A 5,346-nucleotide genomic window follows, 5' to 3' on the forward strand; every position below is an offset into this window, starting at 1 on the left:
TTATATTTGGCAATTCCCTCTTGATCTGGCAAATTAGTTCCTTTGCTTTGGGGAAACAAGTACTTCTGTCTCTGTATGCCTTCTTATCCACCCCCAGAATGGAAATGCTTCTCCATTTTTTTCATACTCCTAATGGTCCTCACTGTCTTTGTATGGCTTATCTCCTTCTTTGTTAAGGGTGGGTTGGGGAGTCCAGTAAGAAATATTTTCTGGTAATGCCTCTTTAAAAGGTGCCACTTAGGTATATACTGCTGATACATTCCTGCCTTTATTATTTTTAAAAGATTTTATGTATGTATGTATGTATGTATGTATGTATGTATTTGAGTTGGCAGGGGGAGGGGAGCAGAGGGAGAGGGACAAGCAGACTCTATGTTGAGCGTGGAGCCCAATGCGGGGGTGGGGGGAGGGGATCAGTCCCTTGACCCTGAGATCATGACCTGAGCTGAAATCAAGAGTCTGACATTAACTGACTGAGACACTCAGGTACCCCATTTCTGCCTTTATATCAGTGCTTCCTACAAAGGGAGAAGCAAGAATGTCTTAGTCTTGCTAATAGAAGTAACCATTTGTCTTTAGAAATACCTTACAAAGTTTATTATCTACATTTTTTCTCACTGTTTTGTCCTCATTTCCCTGAAATACAGTATATAACCAATAAATACTTGCTAAAAGAATTAATTAGTTAGCTAGGGGTTGAGAAGGACTTGGAGGTATAGGTATTAGTGAGAGAAGGGACAGTAGTAATAAGGTGGTTGAGGGAAGACAGTACAAAGTAACCTCAGGAATCTAAAATTTATACTGGTAGAAAGAGTGAGTGAGAATCATAGGAAAATTTAAAGACTTATAAGTCATCAAAGTAGAGTACTTGAAGAGTATTCAAGTCTTGGTATGATCGTAGGAATCCAGGCAAAAATAAAGTTACTAAGTGACCAAATTTTTTGACACTGACAAAGTTGGGATGCAGTAAATATGCAAAAAATATACTGAGTGGAAACAGGTTTACATATGAAGCAATGGACTGACTATATAAAGCTAATGATTTAGTCATTTCAGGTGGCCCGGAGGTCTCATAGAATTGTTGAGTCTGGAAATGGTGTTTTTCAAGATCAAGAAGAGCAACTGTATGTTCTACATTCATGGTGAGAGGGAGAAAGTACATTGGAGGAGGTGCTCATATCTCTCCCTGCCTCCTCTTCCTCCCCAGAGAGTGGGTGGATATCTTCTTTAGGAATAATAGCAGACAAAAACCTCACGAGTTCTGAGGTCTGGCAACAATTACCTTCCCTGACCCATACCTTCACAGGCAGAAGTAAAAAGATCATCCCAGAACAATCCCGCTCATCTACCCCACACTAATGCAATCTCAGCACAACAATATGCCTTGGAGACCATTAGGCTTAACCCAACTTGACCTTCATCTCTATTTATATCAGCCCTTACAAACAAGGAAGCCTGGGGCTTGGAGATCATCCCAGATCACTTCTCATCTCCAAATTGCTATGTAGATCCCCAAATCAAAACCCTGTACCCTGTGAATTTTTAGTCTATTACCAGCTTCTTCTGTGAATTTCTCCTTCAGAGAATTGCAGATCTCTCATGTGATGGCTGTTTTTCATCCTTACCTCTGCTGCCACTGGGCCTGGAGATGGAGTAGGTGTTCTTGCTGCTTCCAGATATCACTGTTCACTCTTCCTTCTTAAAACCCTTGAACTTTAAAGTTTATGCCAACAGACTTTACCACTTGTTAACCTTCCTTTCTGTACCTATGTCACTCTCAGTCCATTCCTTGAAGACATCTGATTGTCACTCTCACCAGAAGTATTCCTGTGATCATTATTGATGATTTCAATATCCAAATCAATGATACTTCTAATACCCTGGCTTCTCTCCCTAGAACATTACTCCTCTACCTACCTCCGTCACCCACTCCCAGACTTCCTCCATAACTATCATACTATCATACCAGAACTTTCTGTAATGGTGGAAATACTCTGTATCTGATGTGTTTGCAGGCCACCCAATATGGTAGCCATCTAATGGTGACTATCGACCATTAGAAAAGTGGCTAATGTGACTGAGGAACTGTATTTTTTTAATGTAACAGAACATTTAATTACATGAGTTTCCCATCAACACACTATTTATTTAATAATGATTATATTGGCCCTTTCCATTGGTTGGCAGGAGGCTCTTCTGCCAAGAGTCCCATGGTTTCTTCCATATCATTTTTAATTGCCAGACCTAGTTCATTTTTAGCCTGAAGAATCACCTATTCTAGTGACCACCCTGAAGTTAGTCTTCTAATTTCTTAGCATCTTGTTCTGCTTTAACCATAATTAGCTTTTCATTTGTAATCTGTTCTGTATACTTTCTATATGCTGAATTTTTAAGAATTTGCTCAAGATCATCAAGAATCTTTGTGTACGGGGGCGCCTGGATGGTTCAGTCAGTTAAGTAGTGAAGTCCTGATTTCAGCTCAGGTCATGATCTTAGGGTCTTGGGATCAGCCCTGCACCAGGCTTCCTGCTTAGCAGAGAGTCTGCTTCAGGATTCTCTCTCTCCCTCTCTGTCTGCTCTTCCCCAGGTGCTCACACACACACACACTCTCTCTCTCTCTAAAATAAGTAAGTAAATTTTACTTTTTTTTTAAAAGAAGAATCTTTGTATACAATATTCTTAACCTTTTGTGTGTACTCACACATATAGCCAGTCCCACAGGGCTAGTGGTCTTTTTCAACAAACTCACCATGATAGCTAATTTTAATGAATCAATATTTAAATTTGAATAGTCACATGTGGCTAGTTGCTATCTTTTACAAGACTTTATCATAATCCAAAGCTATATCCTCTCTATAATTTTAAATTCAAGTATCACTAACAACTTTTAAACCATTACCTCCTACCTTTTCAACTCATTCACTCTCTTCACTACCCCAGTTATAGCAAAACATCTATCAAAGAGTGACCCCACTAATTCTATCCGCTTTTTTTTTTTTTAAAGATTTTATTTATTTATTTGTCATAGAGAGAGAAGCGAGAGTGAGCACAGGCAGACAGAGTGGCAGGCAGAGGCAGAGGGAGAAGCAGGCTCCCTGCCAAGCAAGGAGCCCGATGTGGGACTCGATCCCAGAACGCTGGGATCATGACCTGAGCCGAAGGCAGCTGCTTAACCAACTGAGCCACCCAGGCGTCCCTCTATCCGCTTTCTTGATCCCATCTTGCTTCTTTGTATCCTTACTTTACTCTTGGTCTCCAGGGTTTATCAACACAAGAACAACCTTATGTACATGTTTAACTCCATTATCTGCCTATCTCATCATCACACTTATTTGGCAAAATCTCAACTCTTTAACTGCAACTCTTCACCTACTCTAAACCTTCACTTGTACCTTAAACACGCCTAAAGAAAAGTACCAGGAGGGGCTTGGCTGGCTCAGTCAGAAAAGCATGTGACTCTTGATCTCAGGGTCTTGAGTTCAAGCCCCATGCTGGGTGTAGACATTAAATAAAAATAAAACTTTAAAAGGAAAGTACACAATCATGCTCACTGGTTAGATTCTTGATCATTAATTTTAAGGGGCTCTGATGTTGGTCAAGTATCCAACTGCATTTCATTATCTTTTTACTCTTCTATTCTCCTAAATAAAAATTTTCACACTTTTTCTATTCTCCCTAAACATCTAATATGTTCTCTCCTTTCCAAGACCCTCGGCTTATGCTTTTTTTTTTTTTTATGATTATTTCATAAAGAAAATGCAAAGCATAAGAAGAGGACCTCGCACCATCTTCCACTTCCTGTTTTCTCTTTCCTTTCTGTTCCCTTCCTGAAAAATTCAATATGTAAACTATTGGGTTAGGATCAAGCAAGCAGGTACCTTTATGAGAGTTAAGATGGCAGGAGGCAGAGAATAGTAAGGAAGGTGTCTAGGGAGTAAGGCAGCCTGGCATGGGGCTTTAGAGCTTACATTGGAGGAGTAGGTCCTCAACACCACACTTACACACCACTTTCTTTATTATCAATCATCATCCGTTATGAATTAATGGACCCTTCTAATTCAAGGCTAACCCCTCTGCTTGTCTACTCAATCCTATCCTCTCTTGACTAGTTAAGGACATCCATCTTCTCTTCTTCATTACTTGATTTACTCCCATCAGAATACTAATATTCTGTATTATCTTCTGTTTAAAAATAAAATCCCTTGACTCCACCTTGTTCTTTAGATACTGCCCTGTTTCTCCTCTCTACTTTAGAACAAAATTCTTTGGAGGAAAAATGGTTTTATTCTCCATCTTTAATTCCTCTCCTCTTGTTCTCTCTTGAACTTATTTCAGGCATACTTTAATCTCTACCACTATTCTAGCATGCTCTCATCAAGCTCACTAGTGGCTTCCACATCGTCAAATCTAGTGGCCAGTTCTTAGTACTCACTCATTTCACCTCTCAGCAGCATTTAGCAGAGCTAAACAATCACTCGTTTGGGGGGATTACTTTGTTCACTAGGCTTTTGGGGAAAATCTTGGTTCTCTCAGCTTTACTTAAGAATAATCTGTAATTTGACCACTACTGTCCTGTTGCTGTCCACAGTTGGCTCTTCTCCAGATTATTATAGTAGCCTCCTAGATGGTTGTCTTGCTTGCATGCTGCCCTTTATTAAGTCTAGGCAATCTTAATAGCACAGCCAGAGATATCCTTTTAGATTTATGTCAGATCATAATTCTCTTCTGGTCAAACCCTCCCAAGGCTTTGGTATTGTTTTTAGGGGAAAATCCAGAATCCTCTAGGACCCAACCCTCTGCACCTCTTGAACTGGATTTTCTATCAATCTCCTGTCTCATCTCTGGGAATTGTCCTCACTGATTTTCCTTGGGGGCTTTACACTTGTTCGAACTATAGGACCTTGACACTGTTTCCTCTTCTTCCGACTATGTACATAGATCTTTCCCTTATTTCCTTCAGAGTTCTACTCCAGTATCACCTACTCAGGGAGACTTTCCCTAACCACCCTATGAAAATAACACCTTCCCCCATGTCCCTGTTCCCAACATGCCCTATTCTGCTCACTTTGCCTTAGTTTTTTCTATAACACTCCTTGCCATCTGATGTCTTATATATTTGCTCATCTATTTGTTTATTATCTATCTTCCTGGCAGTAAACTGCCTTCAGTGAGGACAGGGGTTCTGTTTAATTTGTTTATTGCCATTTTGCTAGCAGTAGAGCACTGCCTGACAGATAGTATGAACTCAGTAAATATATTGAGAGGTTTCAGAAATGAATAATAGATCCCATTCTTCAAGGTCAGATATTAATTATTCTGAGAGAAAAATCTATTAAGTCATTATGA

The 5,346-nt window shown here is 39.7% G+C and overlaps 1 pseudogene; it reads right to left on the reverse strand.

Annotated features, from left to right (window-relative positions):
- Window positions 1-2,158: 2,158 nt before the first annotated feature.
- LOC125103133 (NADH dehydrogenase [ubiquinone] 1 alpha subcomplex subunit 5-like) lies at window positions 2,159-2,752 on the reverse strand (annotated as a pseudogene).
- Window positions 2,753-5,346: the final 2,594 nt, after the last annotated feature.

This window comes from Lutra lutra, chromosome 6 (genome assembly GCF_902655055.1).
Source record: "Lutra lutra chromosome 6, mLutLut1.2, whole genome shotgun sequence".
NCBI lineage: Eukaryota > Metazoa > Chordata > Mammalia > Carnivora > Mustelidae > Lutra > Lutra lutra.